This window comes from Suncus etruscus, chromosome X, assembly GCF_024139225.1.
Source record: "Suncus etruscus isolate mSunEtr1 chromosome X, mSunEtr1.pri.cur, whole genome shotgun sequence".
Taxonomy (NCBI): Eukaryota; Metazoa; Chordata; class Mammalia; order Eulipotyphla; family Soricidae; genus Suncus; species Suncus etruscus.
The window spans coordinates 13631240-13657279 of record NC_064868.1 but is presented as its reverse complement, the minus strand read 5'-3'; the positions used below and the strand labels follow the sequence as shown (position 1 = coordinate 13657279).

At 39.1% G+C, this 26040-nt stretch overlaps 1 non-coding gene across 1 annotated transcript; it reads right to left on the bottom strand.

Moving 5' to 3' along the window:
- Positions 1 to 3413: 3413 nt before the first annotated feature.
- LOC125999730 (small nucleolar RNA SNORA54) lies at positions 3414 to 3538 on the bottom strand. Its single transcript, XR_007492205.1, has one exon. It is a non-coding gene; the product is annotated as a small nucleolar RNA SNORA54 (small nucleolar RNA).
- Between the last annotated feature and the right edge of the window lie 22502 nt (positions 3539 to 26040).

The following is a 26040-nucleotide window of genomic DNA, read 5'->3' as shown; positions in this document are numbered from 1 at the left end:
ATCAAGGGAATCCAGATAGGAAAGGAAGAAGTCAAGCTCTCACTGTTTGCAGATGACATGATAATATATTTAGAAAACCCTAAAGACTCTACCAAAAAGCTTATAGAAACAATAGATTCATATAGCAAAGTGGCAGGCTACAAAATTAACGCACAAAAATAAATGTCCTTATTATACACCAATAATGATAGAGAAAAAATGGACACTCAAAAAACAACCCCATTCACATTAGTGTCACACAATCTTAAATATCTTGGAGTCAACTTAACTAAAGAAGTGAAGGACCTAGACAAAGAAAACTACAAAACACTGCTTCAAGAAATAAAAGAGGACACAAAGAAATGGAGACACATACCCTGCTCAAGGATTGGCAGGGTTAACATCATTAAACTGGCAACATTCCCCAGAGCATTGTACAAATTTAATGCAATTTCTCTAAGGATAACCATGAAAATCTTCAATGAAGTGGATCAAATACTCCTGAAATTCATTTGTAACTATAAACACCCAAGAATAGCTAGAGCAACCTTTGGTTTTGAAAAAAAGTTTGGGAGGCATCACCTTCCCCAACTTTAAATTAAATTACCAAGCTATAGTCATTAAAACAGCATGGTATTGGAATAAAGACAAACTCTCAATCAATCTTTGATAAAGGTGCAATAAATCAAAATGGAGCAAGGGAAATCTCTTCAACAAGTGGTGTTAGCACAACTGGCCAGCTGCTTGCTTCAAAAAAGTGAATTCAGCTTTATCTAACACAGGTCAAATACAAATAGATTAAGGACCTGGATATCATACATGAAAACATAAGGTATATTGAACAATACTTAAGTAAAACACTCCATGACATCGAGACTAAAGGCATCTTCAAGGTGGAAACATCACTCTCCTTAAAAGTGGAAACAGAGATAAACAGAAGAGACTATATTAAACTGTGAAGCTTCTGCACCTCAAAGGAAATAGTGCCTAGGATACAAAAGCCACTCACAGAATGGGAGAAATTATTCATCCAATATTCATCAGACAAGGGGCTAATATCTAAAATATACAATTTACTTACAGAACTTAACAATAAAAAATAACTAACCCCATCAGAAAATAGGGAGATGAAATGAACAATTTCTCAAAGAAGAAATACAAATGACCAAAAAGCACATGAAAATATCTTCTACATCACTAATTATCAAGGAGATACAAATCAAAATATCAATGAGGTACCATCTCATGCTACAAATACTGGCACACATAACAAAGAACAAGAATAATAAGTGCTGGCAGAGATGTGGGGAGAAAGCAACTCTCATTCACTGCTGGTGGATGTGCCAGCAGTCCAGCCCTTATGGAAAACAATATGGAGATTCCTCAGAAAACTGGAAATTGAGATTCCAAATGATACAGCTGTACCACTTCTAAGGATGTACCCTAGGAACACAGAAATTCAATACAAAAAACCTTCCTCATACCTGTGTTCATCATAGCAGTATTTATGATAGCCAGACTCTGGAAACAACCAAGATGCCTTTTAACAGATGAATGGTTAAGGACACTGTGGTACATATACACTATGGCAGTGGTCGGCAAGCCCTGGCTCACGAGCCACATGCGGCTCTTTACACTTTTTAATGTGGCTCTTCTGTGTGCCGGGTGGAGTCAGGACTCAGGACTCTGCTCCTAGCCTCTGTCAGTGCATGCCCTGTGTGACTTTCAAAATAAATTTCAATCTTAGTTTTGGCGAGATTTGGCTCAGTTGAAAAAAAAAAAGGTTGCCCACCACTGCATGATGGAATATTATGCAGCCATCAGGAGAGATGAAGTCATGAAATTTTCCTATACATGGATTGACATGGAAACTATTATGTTAAGTGAAATAAGTCAGAGGGAGAGAGACACACATGAATTAATCTCACTTATCTATGGGTTTTAAGAAAAATTAAAGGCATTAATGTGATAATGTCCAGAGATGAGGGCCGGAAGGACTGGCTCATGATATGAAACTCACCTCAAAGAAGGGTGAGTTCAGTTAGAGAAATAATACACTAACAACTAATGTGATAATGTTAATGAATGAGATAAGTAGAATGCCTGTTTTGGGTACTGGCAGGTGGTGTGGTAGGAGAGAGATAGGGAGCATTGGTAGAGGAAATGTTGCACTGGTGAATGGGGATGTTCTTTTGGTGACTGAAACCCAGCTATAGCCCTGTTTGTTATCATGGTGTTTAAATAAAATTATATATATATATATTTGAGCATAAAAATAAAATAAAATTGAATGAACATGGGGGAAATAAACAAAACTTATCTATGTAGTTCAAATTAAGCCTTATGATTACTTTTTCTGAGGTGAGGGACAACATGACAGGGAGCAGTTGCAAGAGCAATTATGGAGGTAGAAAATATTACATTTCTCCACTATTTATACAACTTTATCTAGTTTGAAAAAATTTGATCGAGTTTCTACATGAATAAAATGAATCAGACCTGCACATATGAACCATACATTTTTCTTAAGTAAAATTCAATTTTTTAAATGACTTAAACATTTCCTGCATCCTTTAAACAGGATACAATTAAGTATATCTACTTCAAGAGACAAAATATATTTGACTCCAGAGCAATGCTTGATGATAAGAGAGTGAAGTACTGAAGTGTGCCTCTAGCTGATGGTGGGGCTGAGAGGTCTTGGACGATTTGATGGGCAAAGGGCCAGATAAACAGGAGTGCTGCTACATTCCAGACTTCAAGTGATGCCAGCATGTAGCTGAAGGATACTTGAGAGAATAAGATAGTCAGGAAGCCTGAATGGCATATAATATCTAATATTCTAATAGATAATATCAGAACCTGGCTCATTGTCGGGCTATGTTTCCATAATTTGACTTATTGGTCATCAACTGTGGTCTTAAGTCATATGAAAATGATTGTAGAAAAATTTTATAGACCAAGATCATAAAATTTTCTGAGTTTTATTCAGTTTATTAAATTTAAATGTAGATCCCTTAAATCTTATTCATTGATTGCTCTTCATAGCTTTAGCAGATACTTAAAATCATGGACACTTTTTATAAATAATTTTTATTGTGGCCAATGTGAATTACAAATATTTCACAGTAATATTTGTGGCATTGAATTGGGCGGTATTCCCACCACCAGTGTTGTCCTCCCTCTACCCCCAGTTCCCAGCATCCTCCTCCTTTGCTCTTCAGAATGCCAGCCCTCCTTCCTTTTTTCTTTTCATTTCTTTTTTTTCTTCTTTCATTCTCGTGATTATTGTTTGGCTATTGTTTTTGTTGCTTTGGTGCCCTTTTGTAGTTGCTAGTTTTGGTCTTTTTTGTGATTTTTTTCTTTTTTCTTTTGTTTTGTCTGTTTTGTTCTTGTAGTTTTTTTGGTTTTATATTTTTGTTTTGTTTTGTTTTTACTGTCTCCAAGACCTTAACCTGAAAGCTTAGATAAGTCAGTCAGAGAAGGGTCGTGGGACTTTCTGTTGCACTGGAATGGAACCCATATGCCACAGGAGACTAACAGGTTATGAACAGTGCTCTTGGTTTTTTTTTTTGTTATGTTTTTCTTTTTTTCCTTTCTCCTTTTTAAATTGATATTTATAATCTCTAGAAGGACTCTCCATCCCGGTTTGTTTGGTTTATTTGTTTGCTTTTTGTTTTCAATCAGAACCACATAAGAATCATCTTGTTCTTCCTCATAAAATGAGGGGAAAGAAAAATGGATGGTACCTAACCAAACAGTCATAATTGCAATGAGTAAAAATAAAAAAAAAAGACTTAAACACCAAACCCAAAGTAAATGACAACAGAATCGATAGCCAATCTTCAACAAGCTATACACAAAGGGGACTGGTTACCCTAACCCTGTATCTTTTAGGCCAAATACCTTTCTAATTTCCCCCAATTTACTGTGCCTATGCAAAAAAAACAAAACAAAACAAAAGGAACAAAAAAAATTATGGACATTTTGAGCGGAAAGTTGTATAACTGAGAGATATACTATCTTCCCTACCTCCCAGGTTTTATATTTCTATCAAATTAGATCACTAGAAGGTTCTATACCATGTTAGATTATGCTCTTATATCTTTGGTGCAGATGCTTGACCTTTTCTGTTACCAAATCTACAGGTTATCTTGTGAACTTCACAGGAACCTTCTCAGAACCCTTCTCAGAACAAGCAGTTAGAACAAGCATAAAGAAAATACATGCTCTTAAAAAGAAAACATAAAGTAAAATCCAGTTATCAGATGTTTCATTATACAAATATGTATGTTTCTTCATAAAGCATTACAGGGCCAGAGAAATAATACAGAAGTTATAGTCCTTTCCTTGCATGTATTTGAATCTGGTTTGGTCCTCAGCACCACATAAAGTCACCTGAGCATCACCAATTTGATCCCTGAGAACTGCTGTGACCCAATCACTTCTCTCATGCCCAAAATGAAATCTATTTTCTAATAATAATTGCACTTTAAAAGTAGCAATGAACACAAATCAAATTTTGACGCATCTGCAATAATGTTACTATAATTAGAAAATACCTGTGATTTCTGTCAGTAGCAAAGTTGCAGGTGTTAATCTGAAAAATTCAGGAGAAATTAAAAAAGACTAAGGACATTTCTTTGGAACAAAATAATTATATTTCAGGTAGAAACCTAGAAAGTACTCCAAGGAAGGGCAAAGTGAAGGAAGTTTACAGGAAAAAAATAAAAAGAAAAAAAATGGTTAAAGAAAAGAGGTTCAATCTCTTTGCAAGGTAGTACTGAGACTTCTCAATAAAAGAGTAGAATTCCCATAAGATACAGCAATCCCGTTTCTTGGCATCTACCTCAAACACTAAAAGAGAAGTTCAAAAAGACATATGAATTCCTGTGTTCATTTCAGTGCTTAGTAAAATAGCCAGGATACGAAAACAACCAAAATGTCCAACAACAGATAAATGGGCAAAGAATTGTGGTATAAATATATACAATGGAATACTATGCAACTGTAAAAAAGTATGAGGTAACACAGTCTACAGCAAAGAATAAAACAGGAAGGTATCAAGTTAAGTGAAATAGGTCATAGGAAGAACAAATAATCTATTTCATATGTGGAATAAAAGAGCTCAAACAAGGGACTAGATAATATCTAGCAATAGCAACTTGGATTATAAAATCAATTAACAAATGGTGGTGACAAGAGGAGGAAAAGAGGATCATTCTAAAGATAATATTGGAACACTGGAAGAGGGTACCAGATACATTTTCAGTGGGGTGCAGAAATTTTATATCTCAATACTATAAATGTAACACTATTGTAAACACCTAAAATATAATTACAGGGTAGGGGGAGAGGGGGAGACAGAGGGAAAGGGAAAAGAGGAGAGGAAGAGGGAGAGTGAGAAAATCAGAGATAGAGACAGGCCCACAGCTATCATCTTCCTGGCAGAAAAAATTCTCCACTAAATTCCCAAAAAAAATAATGACCACTGGTACTTCCCAGGCAGTCCTGTCCTGTCCTGGCTGATCCCTCTGTGAAAGGGGTGGGGGCAGATTGCCCTTTCCGCATGTACTACAGCAGCCCAGCACCACATCCACATCCTCCAACACAAATGGCCCAGCTCCACAACTTAAACTTATCAACCTGACAAGCCACCAAATTTGTTTCAAATCTACATACAAATTCTGGACCACACCACTGCTGGTGGCAATGCAAACTTTTGTAGTAGAATCAGCCCAGCAGTATCACAGAAAATCTGATGGGAAAATGACACAAAAATCTACCTATCTCAGTGAGCATTAACAGTAATACAGAACGCTCAACTAGCACCAACCACAGACCAGGAAATCCTTAGACACTCACTGACTTTAATAACATCATGGAGAGTACGATTATTTCAAATTGACCCTTGTTGATCTAAGTTTTAATTATTCCATTTGTCTTTGTGCTATAACAGACAATTTGTAGTAAATTTATTTGTGTCCACAGGGAGGCAGGTTATGGCTGTGGGTGGGAAATTGGGAACACTGAAGGGAAGGTCGTATTGGTGGTGGTGTTTGAATATTTAATGCCTGAAATGATTGTATTATGAACAATTTGATAAATCATGGTGTTATAATAAAAAAGAGGGAAACAAAGAGGAAAGAAGGAAGGAAAGAAGTATTATTATATTGAAATATTATCATGAATAAGAAACACATGTATTTCATTCAGTGACAGTATTTTTAAATATTATTGGTCTTCATCTATAGTTCCTGGCTCACAACTCCCAAAACCCTTGGAATTTTCCTGAGCTGATAAAGTAATGGGGCCTTGTTTTGTCAGAACATTTGCTTTCTTGTCCTCAGTTCCTAAAAATATCACCGTAGAAGGTAAAATAGGTGTCATGTTATTCAGAATAAATTCAATTTAAATAATTGGGTTGATGTTAATAAAAGGGATTTTTGGAAATCACTGAAATGTGGGGTATTTAATGTGAGGCTAGTCAATCAATCAGGAACCAAGGGTTTGAGCTTTCAGTTCCACCCCAGTTTCTAAGAGGGAAAAGAGGACTAAGTTAACTCAGTCACCAATATTTTCACTATTTTTTTTTAATATCTGATCAAACCTTAGTAGCTGACCTATTTAATTGAGTGGCCGAAGGGATTGAGGGATGTCAAAGATATGGTTCTGAGTGTAACATAGTGAGTTCTATATCACTGAATCCTTGTATCTCCAACATCCTACTTCTATAGAATGTATATAGTACATGCATGCATTCTTTAAAAACAGTAGGTGTTCAATAAATGTTTTTAACAATATAATTGCATTAGTTTTATTAAAGGATATTAAAAGCTTGCTTCTACGGGCCACTTCAAACTGATGTCAAAAATAAATACTAGTGGTTAGAGAACAGGAAATAGTTTTGATTATAAAAGGCTTAAATGACATCATTGAGAATCATTCTCTTTTTTTTCAACAAATACTGAGACTTCCACACCTCCCAAGAGACAGTATTTTTAAATTTTTGACAATTGAAGTAAGATGAATTGTAGCCACTGTGATAATCATGTCATGGTCTTCTAATAATACACTTCTAATTTAAGTACCTTAGTTACTTTCCTTTTTTTTATTAATATCTTTATTTGAACACCTTGATTACAATCATGATTGTAGTAGGTTTTTAGTCATGTCAAGAACACCCCCTTCATCAGTGCAACATTCCCATCACCAATGTCCTAAATCTCCTTCCTCCCCACCCCACCCCCGCCTGTACTCTAGACAGGCTTTCTACTTCCCTCATTCATTCACATTGTTATGATAGTTCTCAATGTAGTTATTTCTCTAACTGCACTCATCAATCTTTGTGGTGAGCTCCATGTAGTGAGCTGGAACTTCCAGCCCTTCTCTCTTTTGTCTCTAAAAATTATTGTAAGAATGTCTTTTATTTTTCTTAAAACCCATAGATGAGTGAGACTATTCTGCATCTCTCTCTGACTTATTTCACTCAACATAATAGATTCCATGTACATCCATGTATAGGAAAATTTCATGACTTCATCCCTCCTGACAGCTGCATAATATTCCATTGTGTACATGTACCACAGTTTCTTTAGCCATTCATCTGTTGAGGGGCATCTTGGTTGTTTCTAGAGTCTGACTATTCTATATAACACAGCAATGAATATTGGTGTGAGGAAGAGATTTTTGTATTGTATTTTTGTGTTCCTAGGGTATATCCCTAGGAGTGGTATAGCTGGATCATATGGGAGCTCAATTTCCAGTTTTTGGAGGAATCTTCATATCGCTTTCCATAAAGGTTGGACTAGATGGCATTCCCACCAGCAGTGGATAAGAGTTCCTTTCTCTCCACATCCCCGCCAGTACTGCTTGTTCTCATTCTTTGTGATGTGTGCCAATCTCTGTGGCATGAGATGGTACCTCATTTTGCATCTCCCTGATGATTAGTGATGTAGAGCATTTTTTCATGTGCCTTTTGGCTATTGTATTTCTTTTTTGTCAAAGTGTCTGTCCTTTTCAATATTTCTGACTATGCAATGACTTACATACTAAGGAACCAGAATACTTCTGTGTACCACTAAGCCACACGCAAAACTAAAAGAGAGAACAAAAACTTATGTCTAGAAATTTTTCATATATTTCCTATGGACTGTTGATGTGTATCCCTTGATATATATTTTTAACAAACCAGCGATCTAGTAAGTAAAAGATGTTGTGTCTGAGTCCTGTGAGTTATTCTAGCAAATCAATACAATTCAGGGAGAAATTTGTGCAACCTGTGACTTATGGCCAATTTGAAATACAGGGACAACCTGAAAATACATACAACTCAGAACAAAGCTTTTTGAATTGGAAAGGGTCACTGGGCCTCCAGTGTGAGGAGACAGGTAGGAAGCACAACAGGTTTGTGTTTGGATTCTGAAGTGAAGGAAAGGAAGGGCTCTTGTGAGACTGAGCACTGAACTTATGAAATCTGTTGGTGTGTGAGATGAGAGAGAGAGACAGGAGAGAGGAGAAGAAGAGGGGGTGAGAGGGAGAGGAGGTGAGGAAGAGATGGAGAGAGACAGAAAGAGAAAAAGAAAAAGAGGACCAGAGTGCTGAATGGGTGGAGAGAGAAAATCGGAGGGCTGAGGTGGCAGAGCAGAGCATTCCAGTACAACCCCCATTGTTAAGTCATTACATCCAAGGACTGCAAAGTGACCATGAAAATCTGGGTCTCTGGTCTCCAGATACTGTGATCTTTTCTAGACCCCACTTCTCTTCTATTCTTTCATTGTCTGCTAATAAAACTCATCAGCCAATAAGGTTCTTGAAAAGAGTAAAAATAACTTTAGTTCTGGGGAAAGAGACTTTATTTCTAGAAGGCGGCTTGGAGCTCAAATCCCATAAGAGTATGCAAGCATAAGGAATAACTTCTGCTAAGATTAAAATATATATCAAAGTCACTTGAGTGATTGTAGAGCATGTAGGGTGCTTGCATTGCACACGGTTAATCAGGATTTGATCCCTGGCATCCCATATTTTCCTCAGGGTCTGCCAGGAGTAAGCCCTGAGAACCTGAGTGTGGTCCCCAATATATATACATATATATATATATATGTCAAACACCACATAACTCAGGTATGAGAAGAACATGTAATTTCTTCTCATACTAAAGAAAGGTGACATGACTTTAGTTAACATATATATTAAATGTAGATTCAAAAATGCCTTGTGAAACTTTTCAGCTATTATAAAGGGGACTAGGTTAGGAAAGACTAACAATTGTGCTTGGGAATGCTAATTTTTTCAACTCTCTCTTGAAGACTTTTGATATTTAAAATTTAATGTGGCTAATATTAATCAACCTGTTCTATTTTCTCACCCATCTACATTCTTTAAAATTACATACAATTATCATTCATACATATCATTACATAAACATTATCAAACAAATCCATGTTCTGAAACAAGAGTTTAAGGTTGGAGGAAGGGGGAAAATAAGTTCTTTGTCAATGTCATAGTTCCAAATATCTGAAATCCCTGATAAATAACAGCCATAAGATTTAGAGCTGGTCTGCATTATAATTGAATATGGATTTGTTGTTGTGTGGGAGAGATTAGTCTCCAGTAGACAGGAATAGTCTTGGGGGAAAATTCAAATGCAGAATATTTCATATGGAAGATTAATATATGACCATGTCCTAGCACTGAAGGGTACAAATATGTCTACCAGGGTTCTGGGCAAAGGCATGGTTTCTTCTCATTCTCTAATCTTCCCATCTGACTCGTATTTAAATGTGCTTTCTTTCCTTGTATTGATTTCAATATTAAAATTCTAGGCTTACAGAGAACAATTAGAAGAGTAATATATTATTTTTAAAGATGGTAAAGTGACAACAAAAACCTAATATCTGATTTATGAACTTTATTGCATTTTAGCAGATACTGAACAAATTTCTTTGCTACTAAAAAGGGATCTCACGTACTAGCCAGAGAAAAGACCAAGATGAACTGTTGCGATTATTTATTTTGGCCCTGCTTGTGTGTGTGTGTGTGTGTGTGTGTGTGTGTGTGGTTTTCTTTACTCTTCACCTTAACATGCCAATAAATAGAGAGGCTAAGGTAGGCACCCTCAAACCTGTTCTCTATCCAGCTATAAAAGTGACAGTCACAATCCATGAATCCTCCTTTCATCCTTTATTGTTCTCCCCATTAGTTTGCCTCTATCGAAGCAGAAATTCACAGATCATAGTTTTTTTTTTTTTTTTTGCTTGCTTAATAGTAAGTATCCATGTCAGGTCTTTCAAACACATCAACAATGATAGAGAGAATGAGTGACCATCAGCCATTTTAAAATAGTCTTCCCATAGATTCAAGGATTAAGAGACCTATTAAAAGAGTCCCCATGTAAAGTTCAATGACTCCAAGGTAGGAAATTTTTAACAATTCTGTCCAAAAAAAAAAAAAGACAAAAGACCTTACTATTTCCCCCACTTGTATTTCAGGCTTACTAGGTTAGTAACTCCTCCATTATAGTCTACACTCCATTCATCTCACAAAGCTCTGGAACATAGATCTCTGCTCATGTAGCTCATGATTTCAACCAAAAAACCATAGTAAATGAAGAAAAAAATCCACTGTATTTTCTTCCTTTTTGTATAAAACCATTTTAAAGGTTTTTCCATTATTTAAGAGTCTAACATGGTATTAGGTGCTCCATCTAATTTGATTACATGCCTCCACTACTTTTCAAAATCCAAGGAGGGAGATCTGGGAAATTGGTGGTGGGAATGTTGCACTGGTGAAGGGGGGGTGTTCTTTACATGACTGTAATCATACAACTATAATCATGTTTGTAATCACGGTGTTTAAATAAAGATTAAAAAAAACAAAATCCAAGTGTCACCACTGTGCTTTCACAAACAAACTACATTAGAACTTGTTTTCTATAACCAAAAGAAATCTGGAAACTATTTTTATTTTGGGGGTTTGGGGTAGGGATTGGGCCACAACTGGCAGTTCTCAGGGCTTATTTCTGGCTCTGGTCTCAATAATAACTCCTGACAGTGCTCGGTGGATCATATGAGGTGCTAAGGATAGAACCCAGGTCAGCTATGTGCAAGCCAAGTGCAGAATTTTCATTTGTATAATAAAAGATGATAAGAAAAAATGCATTAAACATGAGGCATAAGAACTATTCTAGGTTGATTTTTCACTGATGCAAGCCAGAGTGGTCCAGTCAAACTGCTCTCCCAGAGATTACTTTATACAGGCTATGTAGTTATCACCATGTTCCTGCTTTTATGATAGATTAGTATTATTTTTTAGTTTTGCATACTATTTGATATCATTTGATTATGTTAATGTTGGGGTCCGAGGACACTCAAAACTGATTCTCTATCAATTAATGGTAACTGCTTCTTTTTGTCATTTTGGTTTACAAAAGGCTTCCAGGAAATGCTCCTACTAGAAAGTAGGAGAGAAGTCTGGAAGGGGCTACATTTAGACAGTCTCCTTATTTTCTCTGATCTCATTTTGCTCAAACTTCATCACGAGTTCACTAATGCTAGTGAACTAAAAGATAGTTATTATTATAATTCCTTATTATGATGGAATTAGCAGCATCTTCTTATTCATTCTTCCCACCCTCTCCCTTTGCATGCTACACACCAGCAATAATCAAGAACAACACTCTCAAAATGTCATGCTCTTTCCTATTTGAGTCTTCACACATACCATTTCCCAAAATGATTTCCTTGATTTGTGTGCTTGGGAAATTCCTACTTATCCTTCAATTCTTAGTTCAAAAACTTCATATCCTATTAGTCCCAGGCCAAGTAACCTCTCCTTCCCTGTGCTCTGGGCACTTCCTACCTATCTATCTGCAAAGAATCTAGGGTCTCAAACTTGGCTGCTCAAGCTGGGCCCATTAAATATAATCACTGGGAATTAAGGCCCAGGCATCAGCATTGTTTTTCATTTTCCAAGTGTTTCTAATGCTTGAGGACCACTGTTTTTTCCTCACAAAACTGAAGACTCCAGGCAAGCAATGTTCAAGGTTTAACTCTTTTTGTCAATTTAGTGCCTTGATCAAAATGAGCAAATATATGAAGCAATCACATTCTTCAATGTATTTTGCAATAGGTAATGAATTATTTAAAAGCAACTTTGCAAAAAGGTAAAAACTGCTTAAGAAAAATAACCTTTTCACATTGTCACCAGCAAGTTGAACTTGAAAATTTCTAAATATAGTCATCTCTTGCAAGCCAGGTCCCAATCACTTTTAAATAGAGAGGATCTGTCTAGCCCACCCAAACTGCTATTTATTTTAACTTGGTTTGACATTGTTTAGAAAGAAACAAAAAAATTAAGTAAAGAAAATGAGTCAGTGAGTTTTGTTGAAAAACCATTCAACCACCTGAAGATAAAGTGCACAAGTGCCCAGTAGATTACCCTATCCATGATGAAGGCTCAGTAATGGCTGTTGTTATCAGGCTTCCTCTTTCAGGAAAAGCTGCCATAGCAACTTACCTCACACAAAGAATCTAAAAAGGACACTACAAAAGAAACGAGATGACTTTCCAAAGGTTTCCTTTTATTTATGTGCAGTTCATGAGCTTTCCTGACCTCACTCATCATAACTAGAGAGGTACTTGCAGTTTTAGAAAAGAATGTGCCACTAACCATAACATGGTTAACTCCTATAAAGGCCATCTGAGACCCTTCTTTTGTGGCTTTTTCCAAAGCTTCAGATGGACTGTTTCTGGGACTAAGCCAGCCACGTTGAAGTTCCTTCTTGTAGGTTTAATCACACAACTCCATTCCTCCAGTCTCATCTGTAATTGATCTTGTGATACTCTACTTCTGAGTCATTCAATCATAATCAGTTATTGACTCCACTGGACTGACTTCTGTGGTTAGACTGCCTTTGTCAAGCAGTGAGCATATGCCTTAGCATTTCTTAGTATTCACACCAAATTAACTCCTCCGATTTTCTAGGCATGACTTAAAGTGACAAGTGACAGCGTTCCATGTTAAAATGACAAAAAATTTTGAGTTGCCTGAAAATCTCATACAAAAATCATTTAACTCTGATCCAACTCACGATGAGCCTGAAAATCATCATGTCTCAAACGCAGGCTTCGTGCTTTAGTAAGCACCGGCATTAATTAAGGTTTGTGTTTGAGTGTTCATGACTATGACCCAACTTTCCCCTGTTGGCCTTCATAAATTGTTAGAGGAGATAAGGAGATCAGAACTTTCTTGGCATAAAGAGCATAGTTGTTGAAGAAATTCTTACCTCTATCTTTTGAGAACCCACACTTCTTAGCAACCTCTACAGTTAGGTGTGGTCATGTGATTATCTCTTAACAAAACACGCAGACAGAAACAAACTGGGTAAATTCTGGGCTTGACACATGAAAATAATCCAAGCAACACCTTCCATTCTCTTTTGTATTGTTTTGTTTGTTTTGGGGCCATACCCAGCTGCACTCCGGGGTTACTACTGGCTCTATGCTCTGAAATCGCTTCTGGTAGGCTCAGTGCACCATATGGAATGCTGAGAATCAAATCCCGGTCTGTCCTAGGTCCTTCTCGGGTCCATCCTGGGTTGGCCGACTGCAAGGCAAATGCTCTACCACTGTGCTATCACACTGGCCCCTTCCATACTCTTTTCTATGGTCCTACAAGCCAGGAAACCAAATGCTGAAAATGACAGAGGCACAAAATTAATTGGGACGTTGGGGATGGGAAAGTTGCATTGATGAAGGGGGGTGTTCTTTACATAACTGAAACCCAACCATATCATGCTTGTAATCAAGGTGTTTAAATAAAGATTAAAAAAAGAAACCTGGTTACCACACTGAATAAATGAACATACTGGACAAAATAAATAAATCAAATTACTAGACACTAAACACCAGACTTGGGTTTGACATCATTCCCTCTCACTGTGGTTGTTGAGCCACACCCAGTTATGTTGCGGGCTGTTCCTGGCTCAAGAAATTGTGTTTGGGTTTGAGATACAGTGCTTCTCTGGCCCTGCCTATTAGGGACCACTAGTCCTATACCGTGGAGGTGTCACGGAACTTCCAGAGCTGTACCTCATTCAGGAGATCAAGTCCCACAAGTGTTTCTTTGAATAAACATTTTAATGGTGCTAAGGATTGAACCCAGGGTCTCACACTAATGAATCATATGAACAACTACTGAAGCACATATCTCTCCCAGTTTTCTGGTTTTGCTTTTTGGGGGGAGAAGGACATATCCTGGTGTGTGCAGGGCATATTCCTGGCTCTGTGCACAGAGATAACTCCTAAAGGGGGTGTTGGAAACTGTATGTGCTGGGGATCCAACCTGAGTTGGCTGTGTGCAGGGAAATCATCTTACTCAGTATATTATCTCTCCTGCCCAAGGTATAATTCTTTAAAACCACTTATATTTTGTATTTCTTGCATAGTTTTACATTAGATAGTAAATATTGATACATTACTTTTAAAAATAAAGTGTTTACCCCATAACAATAACAATAACATAACAATAACATGTCATTGCTTAGTATTTGCAAAATATGCTTCAATGGCATATTACTGTTTCCCGAGAAAGGCAGTCTTTGGGGACCCAAGATGCCTTTGGGAAACAAGATGCCTGCCTTCCCCTCTGCTGACCTTGCTCTATCCCTGGCATCACAATGGTTCCCCCAGCACAGAGCCAGGAGTAGCCCCGAGCATGATGAGGTATAGTCCCCTCAAATCCCCACTTCCCCATATTAATGACCCCTGTTAATTAAAAATGGCAAAAATATCCCTTTAAAATAGAGAAGCCAGACCCCAGCATAGTACAGCAGGTAGGGCATTTGCCTTGTACATGGCCAATGAGTTTCAAGTCCTGGTAGGAGAGCTCTAAGGGAGAAAAGCCAGGAGAAATCCCGGGGGAGGGGCAGCCAATAGAGCATTTGCCTTCCACTTGATAGATCTGGCACCAACCTGGGTTTGATTCCTGGGATCCCATATGGTCCCCATGCCTGTCAGAAGCAATTTCTGAGTGCATAGCCAGGAGGAACACATGAGTGCTGCCGGGTGTCATGCCACTTTCTAATATAAAATAAAATAAAAATAAAATAATAAAATAGAAAAGAGAAGTCTTGGAATTCTCCAGACCCAAATAATTGCCAAACTGTCATCTTCTGAGAACGATCAACATTCCTTCAGAAATTCTCTTCCTCCCAAGTCATTAGCTGATTATAGTCAGATGAATAAATAATAAATCAGACCTAAACTTTTCAGACTACAACTGCCCAGTATCAACAAGTGGCTAACAATATCCTAAAAGACTAGGTAAGCTGAAGAACTTTTGGGATAAAGAGTAACAGACATGAGAGCTCGTCCCAATGCTGGGCTTTAGGCAAAATCTGGGATTATGGGTCAGCAACTATTAACTAAAATTTGGGATTATGGGGACACAGTTATTAACTATAAAAGACTAAAGTGCCGCTGGGGCAGCTGAGTGCCTGGCACCTCCTGACATAACGGTTTCCCTCCTTGGGCTCACATCAGTTCCGTGATCTGTGCAAATTTCTGCAGTCCTTGCGAAACATCCCCAGAGCCTCACAAGTGAACAAAGAGGTGGGAGCTGTTCAAGGTGACCTTTGTGCGCAAGGCCTCCTCTTTTCCCAGATGGCAGTAGTCAGAAGCGATGGAATGTTCTAAAACTGAAGTTATTTGCTTGGTCTCTTTGTCCTAAGTCTCATGCATTTGCTGGGGAATAGTTGGGGCGGGTGTGTGTGTGTGTGTGTGTGTGTGTGTGTGTGTGTGTGTGTGTGTGTGTGTGTGTGTAGCTGTGCATTTAATCAAATGCCCACGGGTACTCCAGCTTTTACCAGAACAGTCTGTACTTGGTAAATTAAAATTAAAAGTATAGGAATGGCCTGAAGAGACATTTGGACAGGAATTAAAGAACTATTTATTGAACAAGAAGAAAAACTCAGAGGCAGGCGAAGGAGAGAAGTAATAGTTGGAGAAAGGATAGAATTTTCTTTCTTTTAGAGTTTTAAGATAGGGGGGTTGAGACAGACATGATTAAGTAAGACTGATTTTTTGAGATGAAGAAAAAGTTCCATTTCCAATGAGAAGATTCTACCATAGTCAAAGCAAATTGACAAATACCTAGAAAGGAACCACTAGTTTCTATTTTGAAGAAAAATGTCATAGACTTTTAGGGTGGTGGGAATAAAACATGGATTGTCCACAGAGTACAAGCTCTTACACAAAATGACTTTGATAACATTTTGAAAGTAACTACCCAATTGTTTGACTTGATTTCCATCCCTTCCTAGAGTGAAAAACATCAGAAAGAATACTCACCTCTTTACTCCTCAGTCTGCCCTGTCAGAAAACCCAGAGATAGACCCAAAAGACAGATTCAGAAAAGCATAAAATTTCTTCCTTTTTTTTTGGAGGAGTCACACCCACTGATGCTCAGGGCTTACTTTTGGCTCTGCACTCAGGGATAACTTCTGGAGGTGCTCACGAGACCATAAGGGCATGGGAGATCTAACCCATGTTGGCTGCATGCAAGTCATAGTGCTCTACCCACTTTACTATGCTCTGGTCCCCAAAATAAAACTTTTATTATTGGGGGGCCGAAGCCACAGTTCAGAGAGTAGGATGTTTGCCTTGTAGGTGGCCAACCTAGGACCGACCCTGGTTTGATCCCCTGCATCTCACACGTTCCCCAGAGCCTACCAGAAGTGACCTCTGAGCACAGAGCCAGGAGTAACCCCTGAGTGCCGCCCACTGTGCCCCCCAAACCAAAATAATGTTTAGACTTACTCCATTTTATTCCTTCACAAAATCCTTTTATTGAGTGGGCTAGAGAGATATTATACACTGCTGACTCGGCTTATATCCCCAGTACCCTATATATGTGGTCTTACTTATGCCCCATTAAGAGCTAGCTATTCCTGAGTGCAGAGCCAGGAATAAGCCCTAAGCACTGGAACGTAAAGATAAAAAAAAACAAGACACAAAAATATTTTATTAAGTTATTTGGTCTGTTACAAATTATTGAGGTGGGAAATTTGCACTAGAACTGTCTAGATAACAGGACTTGTCATAGAGCACTCTTACATTTGCAAAATTTGAGAATCCTGCTCTGGCTTTTTTTTTTTTTTAGGTTTTTGGGTCACACCCAGCAGTGCTCAGGGGTTTTTTCTGGCTCTGTGGCTCAGAAATCGTTCCTGGCAGGCACGGGGGACCATATGGGACGCCAGGATTCGAACCAATGACCTTCTGCATGAAAGGTAAACACCTTACCTCCATGCTATCTCTCCAGCCCCTGCTCAGACTTCTTTATATACTGCTTTTGCTCATGGGAAACATGTAAAGGTGAGTTGGGTCAAAGGGCTTGATTGGCAAATGGGAGACCCAGGCAAACAGCTCCACCTCTTGGTCCCCAAAACCATTGCGGTCATAAAAACTTCAGTCCAGTAGGCATAGAACATGGAAAGGAAAAGGTTAATTGTTAAAAACTGGCAACATTATATTTTGGGAGTTCTTTGTATTATTTTTACACGTTTCCTGTATATCTGAAATTACTTCCAAAGAAAATGTTTAAGACATTTTCTAAATGTGGGATTTAGACAGTCTTAGGAGTCATTTTCTTCCTTTAGTCAGGAGCAGAAGCCAATTTCAGTGGGTTTCTGGGGGAGATGGAGACAAAATTGGAGGGCAGTGCTTTTAGCTCTGAAATACAAATATTTTCCTTACAGAGACCAGAGTGATTGCTTTATTAGTTCTAGTCCTCAATGTTGCTTAACTATATTCTTTACATCAGAAACTGAATAGAACGGAATGTGCAAACATTACATGCCATTACAATTTTCAGAAAATCAAAGCCTGACGTTTTTCTGGCTGCCCAACTAAATATATGAATTACCTGCTGTTAAGGAAAAGAGAAAACTTGTTCCTAGGAAAAATATAAGGGAAGAGATTGGCTATAAAGTTAGGAATTTCCATGCTTTTAAAATAATTGAAGTTTTTCTTCTCTGTCCCTTTTATAGTTCTCTTCTAATTTCAGTGCATTGTGATCTGAGGAGGTAATTTGTACAATTTTTATCCTCTTGATTTTATAGAGGTATGTTTTATGGGCCAGCCTGTGGTCTATCCTGGAGAATGACCCATGTGCAGTGCAGTAGAAACTGTATCTAGTTTTCTGGGGATGGAGTGCCCTATATATATATCTACTAGGCCACACTTTCCCCCATTTCTCCTTTCAGGGCTAGTATATTCTTTTTGGAGTTCAGCCTGGTTGATCAACCAAGAGATGACAGGGCAGTGTTGAGGTCTCCCACTATTATTGTGTCGCTATTGATGTCTTCTTTCAGATTTGTCAACAATTGCATTAAATGTTTTGCTGGTCCCTCATTGGGTGCTTATATGTTTAGGAGTGTGTTTTATTCTTGTTGTACATATGCCTTGATTATTATGAAATGTCCATCTTTGTCCCTTATAACTTTTCTAAGTCTAAAGTTTGTGTCATCTGATATTAATATAGCTACTCCAGCTTTTTTAAGGGAGTTGTTTCCTTAGATGATTTCCCTCCAACCTCAGATTTTGATTTTTCTGACTATTCAGATGTTGGATTCAGCTGTTTTTGTTTGTTTTTGGGCCACATCCAGTGACGCCCAGGGGTTACTCCTGGCTATGCACTCAGAAGACGCTCCTGGCTTGGTGGACCATATGGGATGCCGGGGTAGGGGGATCGAACTACAGTCTGTCCTAGGTCACCACATGCAAGGCAAATGCCCTACCACTTGCACCACTGTTCCAGCCCCAGGATTCAGCTTTTTGATCCATTTTGCCACTCTGTGTCTTTTAATTGGTGCATTTAGTCTATTGATGTTGAGAGATAATTGTCATGGGATTTAGTGTCATTTTATTAGGATTTTGGTGTGTCTGTTTGTCTGTCTTGTCTTAAATTAGACCTTTCCTTTTTTTAAGTCTGATTTTGAGTCTATAAAGTTTTTGAAATATTATTTATCCATGAAGCCACGTATACTTCCTTAAAATCTGAATGTGAGTCTGGAGGGGTGCAGTATTCTAGGCGAAGCATTCATTTCGTTGAGTCACTATATCCCACCACTGCTTCAGGCCTTGATGGTTTCTTGCTACAGGTCTGTAAACTTAATTATATTAAGATTTTTTTAATGTAATTTCCCTTTTTGATTTTTCTACTTTCAGTATTCTATCACTATCTGTGCTATTCATCATTGTGACTCTAAGATGTGTCTTGGGGTGCTTTTTTCAGGTCTCTTTTAGCTGGTACTCTTCATGCATGCAGGATTTGGTTGCATGAGTTCTTTAGCTCAGGTATTTTCTCTGCAATGATGTCCTTGAATGATGATTCTTCTTAGGCAATTTTTTCCTGGTTCTCTGGGACTCCAATGATTCTTATATTGTTTCTGTTGAGTTTATCAAAGGCTTCTATTTTTGTCTGTTCCCATTCTTTGAGGATGTTTTCCATTGTCTTATTGTTTGCTGTTAAATTACACCTTATTTTTCCTAAAACAAAGTTCATCCAAGGTTTCTTTGTATCTGTTTGTTTACAACTTGGTTGTCCAATATATAAACCTGGTGGGGGGACAGATTCGGGATAGCTGCCCCACCTTGGGGTGGTCTTTATGTTCAATCAAAATGATAGTCTGGCAGGCAGGAGACTCTCCATACTATGTAGAAGACTGCCAGACTACATGTGTTTCACTCCCACCCTGGTTTGGATTATATTATGCTAAAACCTGCTTTAGACTCATTCACCTGGGGTTGGAGATAGGGCACATGGGGATATTTTAGAGTTTGCTTCCAACTCTTCTGTTGTATGGAGTTGTTATGAATCTCATCTTCCTGATGTTACTCTGTTGAATATGCTTTCCAGTGAGGTTTTCACTTTGCCTACTATGGTTTTCACTAATTCCTTTATATCAACAACTGTAGAATTAAATAATTAATTATGGTACTGGATGGTGAAGGATGGAGGCCTTTGTTCTTAGGCCCTGGCCACGTGGCTTCATCCCCCATGAACTGGCGGGTCTGGGGTCCAGGAAAGCGACGGGTATTGAACTCACTCACAGGCAGGCATCAGGAAGCATCATCTTTATTCATGCCCTATTCACCACATGTGTGTGGCCTATATCATAACCTTTCAAGCATTCAGCCATTCTTTTTTTTTGTGTGTGTGTGTGTGTGTTTGGGCCACACCTGGCGTTGCTCAGGGGTGACTCTTGGCTGTCTGCTCAGAAATAGCTCCTGGCAGGCACCGGGGATCATATGGGACACCGGGATTCGAACCAACCACCTTTGGTCCTGGATTGGCTGCTTGCAAGGCAAACGCCACAGTGCTATCTCTCCGGGCCCGCATTCAGCCATTCTTAGCTAGCCCTTCATCTTAATTCCTTTCAGCCATCTTCCCTTTCACCTCCATGCTGGCCAAAGACCATACATGCGCGAGAGCCAGCCAAAAGCCCTAATCCCCTCTGGCCCATACTTTATCTACCTTTTCCAAGACCCCTCCCAGGAATGGGCGGGGCCTTGCAGGTAAGGCCAAGTTACCTAGGGAGAAAGGGTGGGGGATGAGGCTTCAAACAACATGATTCTAATTTTTTGTTTGTTTGTTTTTTGGGCTACACTGGTGGACTCAAGAGTTACTCCTGGCTCTGTGATCAGAAATTACTCCTGACAGGCTCAGGAGGCAATATGGGATTCCGGGGATAGAACTCAGGTCTGCCATGTGCAAGGCAAACACCCTACCCACTATGCTATTGCTCCAGACCCTGATTCTCATTTTTTTAAATATTTCATCAAAATGTCCAGAAACCCTGACAGCCAAAACAACTCCCACCAATGTAGTTGCCATGTCTGCACCTGGCCCACTCCATGGACTCACTCTGTTCTTAAAAGAGATGTAAATCACATCACTGGTGGTGGGAATGCCCCCTGATTTATTGTCACTATGTACCTTAAAAATTACTGTGAAATATTTGTAATTCACTTTGGCCACAATAAAAATTTAAAGAAAGAAATACGTAAATCAAGCTGTGAAAAACTATGGGTACACAGGCCACACAGCTAAAAGCTGGCAATCTTGGGAGGAGAGAGTGAGCCAAGTTCGTACCCTTTAGGAGCCTCTCTTGCTATACCCATCATCCACAATCACTGCTTTGTCAATGACCCAGCTTCACTCTCTCTTCATAGAGATCCTCTATGGATCTGTGCAGAGATAACAATCTTCTTAAAACTCTAGGATACATTTGAGTGTTAAAAGTAAAAGGTATTGATTTTTCCATTTAAAATTATTATTAGTTGCCAGAAAAATAAACAAATGATTGGGAAGCCTGTTTTGGTTCTGCTTGATACAAAAACCTACAAGAAAAAATCTTGCCTGGGATAATAGCTCAGGTCAAAACCTAGGCACAGAGATGATGGAACCTGACACTCTCATCCCCAAATGCACCAGCAATATAATATACCACCATTTTTTTTCTTGCAAAGGCATACTAAAAAAGAAGAAATTTTATGTATAGAAACAAGCTCTTATCTACTAGGGATAGGAACTCATATACTTTACAATATAGGGGCACCTCCCACCTTGAACATATGTCATGTGGTCCCAATTTAGACTCCATGTGAATAGACAGTGACCATCCAACCCTGAACCCTGATCTCAGACATAGAACTGACACAGTTCTCCACAACAGTTCCAGGAACCAAACTCCCTCTGGGACATTCTTATTACTGCTCTGACACCAATATGCACTGGTTTTGATATGATATCCTTATAATGAGGAAATAGCAACATCTTGGTCTAAGCTTTGATTGGTACAAAAGCCAACTTCAATATCTACAGAAGACTGTGATAACCATTACTGGGCAGAACTTATCCTGGGACCAATAAAAAGAAGACCCTAGTCTGGGCCTTGGCCTATGATCTGTACACCAACCAAGGTCTCTAACTCCAGAGGCTGACTGAGACAACTGCAACTGAGCAGATCCTCTGGAAACATAAGGAAAGACTCTATCCTATGCTCCATCTTAGGATCGGGGCAAAAACCAAGACTACCAACTACAGAAGACTGATTAAAACAACAGTGATGGAATAGAACTTCTAGAACCATAAAGAAAGACTCCATCCTAGGTTCCATCCTTTGACCTGTGCAAATACCCCAAGATCTCTAGCTACAGAGGCAGGATTTTATCATCCACGATGGAGTGTAAAGTTTCCAGACACCACCAAAGAACCAAGGGGAGAGTAAAAGAACATGTATGGAGTCTGTAGTTATTCCCATAACAGTATACTTCAAGTGTGGGGAGAAACCCTGTATCTCTTAGGCCAAGGGAATTCCCTTTCTAATTTCCCCAATATTTACTGTGCCTATGCAATAAAAAAAAGAGAATCACAAATTAACATTTTTTCAAGTTTTGTGCCACTCATGAAAATTTGGAGAAAAATAATGTGGGTTTTTTTTTTTTTTTTTTTGGTTTTTGGGCCACATCTGGTGATGCTCAGAGGTTACTCCTGGCTATGTGCTCAGAAATCACTCCTGGCTTGGGGGTCCATAAGGGAAGGTAATGGTTTCTTTATGAAAACAAAGTGAGTATATTTGGTTTTGTTGTAGGGCCTCACTTGCAGTACTCAGGGCCTACTTTTGACTCTACCCTCAGGAAATTACTCTGGAGTGCTCAGAGGACCATATGTGGTGCTGCTGATCAAACCAGATAGATTACATGCAAGGCAAGCATTTGGCCTGCATCACTCCAGCCTTAAAACAAAGTGTTTTAGTTAAATGAACCTTTAGACAATATTCTCACAATAATTTTATTAATATTGATCAATCCAGTTATTCTATCATTAAGTAAAAATTTGATGTGATGGGCCCAGAGAGATAGCATAGGGGCGTTTGCCTTGCAAGCAGCCGATCCAGGACCAAAGGTGGTTCGAATTGCAGTGTTCCATATGGTCCCCCGTGCCTGCCAGGAGCTATTTCTGAGCAGACAGCCAGGAGGAACCCCTGAGCATCGCCGGGTGTGGCCCAAAAACCAAAAAAAAAAAAATTCGATGTGATTAAAATCATTCAATATGTTGCAGCTAGTAAGTGGCAAAATTAAAATTTGAGACCCAGGTTCTGGACCTTTCTGCCAAGCATAGTGCCTCTTTGAAGTGAATTCAATGTGGGAAAGGGAAGGAAAAGGAAAGGGAAGGGTAAAAAAAAAAGAGAGAAAATAGGAAGCAGAGGTGAAAAGGGAAGGGGAGGAGGAAAGTAACAGTAATAGGAAAAGAAAAAAAAGAGAAATGGAAAGAGAGAAATGGAAGAGAAGGGTGAAAGAGGAGGTTCAGAGAGCTAGTACAGGATCAAAGGGCTAGATGGGGAGGAAATGGCAAAAATGAAGAAGGGGGACAAAAATGTGAGGGGGAAGGGAAGGAGGAACAAGAGGGGAGAAGAGAAATGAAAAGGTGAATCCAATAAAGCTAGAGCAGGAATGGACTAAAAGGAATAAAGCTGGAGCAGGATGGGGAAAGGGAGGGAAAGGGAAGGAAGGAAAGGAAAGATTGATGTAAAGGAGAAGGGAAGGGTGAAGGGAAGTGGAATGAAAATGGGGAAGAGAAAAGGAGAGGGTAAGAGAAAGGAAGTGAACAAAAAAGGAAAGGGCAGAAAAACTGAGTAGGAGAAAACTGGAGAGAGGAGGGAAAAGAGAAAGGGAAAAAAAGGGTGAGATGAGAGTTTCCCTATGGAAAGGGGGGAAAGGTAAGAGAGATTAAAGGAAAATGAGGGAAGGGAAATGCAAAGCAAGGCAACAGAGGATGGGTGAGTAGAGAGGAAGGGAATGTGGAAGGGGAGGGAAAAATGGAAGGGAGGTAACAGAAAAAGATGGGGAAGTGAATATTGGGGGGAAAAGGAAGGTGTAGATGGGAAAAGGGAAAGTAAAGAAATGGGGATTAGGAAAAGGTGAAAAGTAAGAGGAGAGAAATCTAGAAGGTAAAGAAAAGTGGAAAACGGGGAATGAGAAGGAGATGAGAATGGAGGGGGAAAGGAAGGGAAGAGAAATGGAAATGGAAGCTTGTGAAAAGGAAAGGGAGGGAAGGAATGGAGAAAGAAGGAGATGTGGAAAATGGGTAAGATGAAAGGGAGCAAATAGAGAACAAAGGAGGATATTGGAAAAAGAAAGCAGAAGGGAAAGGCAACAGAAGACAAAGAAAGGGGGAGGGGAAGGAAAGGAGAGAGCAAAAAGAATGGGAGGAAAGAGAACAGGGAAAGGGAAGGGAAGGGAAATTAATGGGGAAGAAAAGGGAAAGGGGCAAGAGAGAAAGGAAACGGAAGGCAAATAGAAGGGGAAGGAAATTTGCAAGTGGAGGGGAAAAGATAGGGAAAAAAGAAAGAATAAATGCAATTGTTGGAGCTGGAGAGATACAACAGGACCTAAATCAAGCAGACCCTAATTTGATTCTCATAACCGCTTATGTTCCCCCGAGCACTGCCAAGTGGTAACTCCTGAACATAGAGCTAGTAGGGGTGACCCTTGAGTGCCATTGGGTGTGGCACAAAACCATCCCCCACAGAAAAAATGCAACTATTTGTTCCCACCAAGTTTCAAAATGTAGCTTAATTGCATTGCACTCGCAGACCCAGGATGAACCTCGGTTGGATCCCCCAGCATCTCAATGGTCCCCCAAGCCAGGAGCGATTTCTTAGTGCACAGCCAGGAGTAACCTTGAGCGTCACCTGGTGTAGCCCAAAAACAAACAAACAACCAAACAAAATGTAGCTCAATGATTGATTATCACAGGGATTTGATATGTCTAATTTATAATGTGATCTTATTATAAATAGGATATTGTTTTATTCACAGCATTTCAGAATGTGATCTTATTAGAAATAAGATCATTACAGATGTCACTAGTTAACATAGTCATATTGATTTTTCAACACAATAATAGCAAACTTAACAGCACTTTAAAAGGATTATGAACCATGATCAAGATGGATTTATTCGGGCCCGGAGAGATAGCACAGCGGCGTTTGCCCTGCAAGCAGCCAATCCAGGACCAAAGGTGGTTGGTTCGAATCCCGGTATCCCACATGGTCCCCCGTGCCTGCCAGGAGCTATTTCTGAGCAGACAGCCAGGAGTAACCCCTGAGCACCGCTGCATGTGGCCCAAAAACCAAAAAAAAAAAAAAAAAAAAAAAAAAAAGATAGATTTATTCTTGGGATGTGAGAATAGTTCAATGGAAACTGATCAGCATTCTATAGTATATTAATAAAATAAAGGTCAAAATCACACAACCATCTTACTTGATACAGAGAAGGCATTTGATACAATCCAATACCCTTTCATGATAAAAATACATAACGGGGGCCGGAGCGATAATGCAGCAGTAGGGTGTTTGCCTTGCACACAGCTGATCCAGGACAGACCTCGGTTTGTTCTCCAGCATCTCATATGGTCCCCCAAGCCAGGAATGATTTCTGAGTGCATAGCCAGTAGTAACCTTGAGCGTCAGCAGGTGTGGCCCCAAAACAAACAAACAAAATGTTTGTTTTAATGATTTTAATGATGTTTTTAATGATTTTGTTTGAAACAAAAATGTTTGTTTAATGATTGATTTTGACTTGTCACAAAAATAGAATTTTCAACTACTCAACCTGGAGTTTTCTGCACATATTCAATGCGCCTTCTAGTGGAAGGTGGTATTGTATGAATTAATCTTTCTTTTACTAATGATCTTACCCCACCTATTTATTAATGATGAGAGATAACAGAGCCAAACCCAGTAGTGTCAGGAGCTATTTCTGTCTCTGTGCTCAGGGGGTCATTTCTGAAGGTTCTTGGGAGACCACATCTGGTGGGGAATTGAACCAGGGTCAATCACAGGCCAGGCAAATGGCTTAATTCCCTTTTTTTTGGTTTTTGGGTCACACCCAGTGACGCTCAGGGATTTTTCCTGGCTCTGTGCTCAGAAGTTGATCCTGACTTTAGGGACCAAAGGGGACACCAGGGGATAGAACTGCAGTTCGTCCTGGGTCA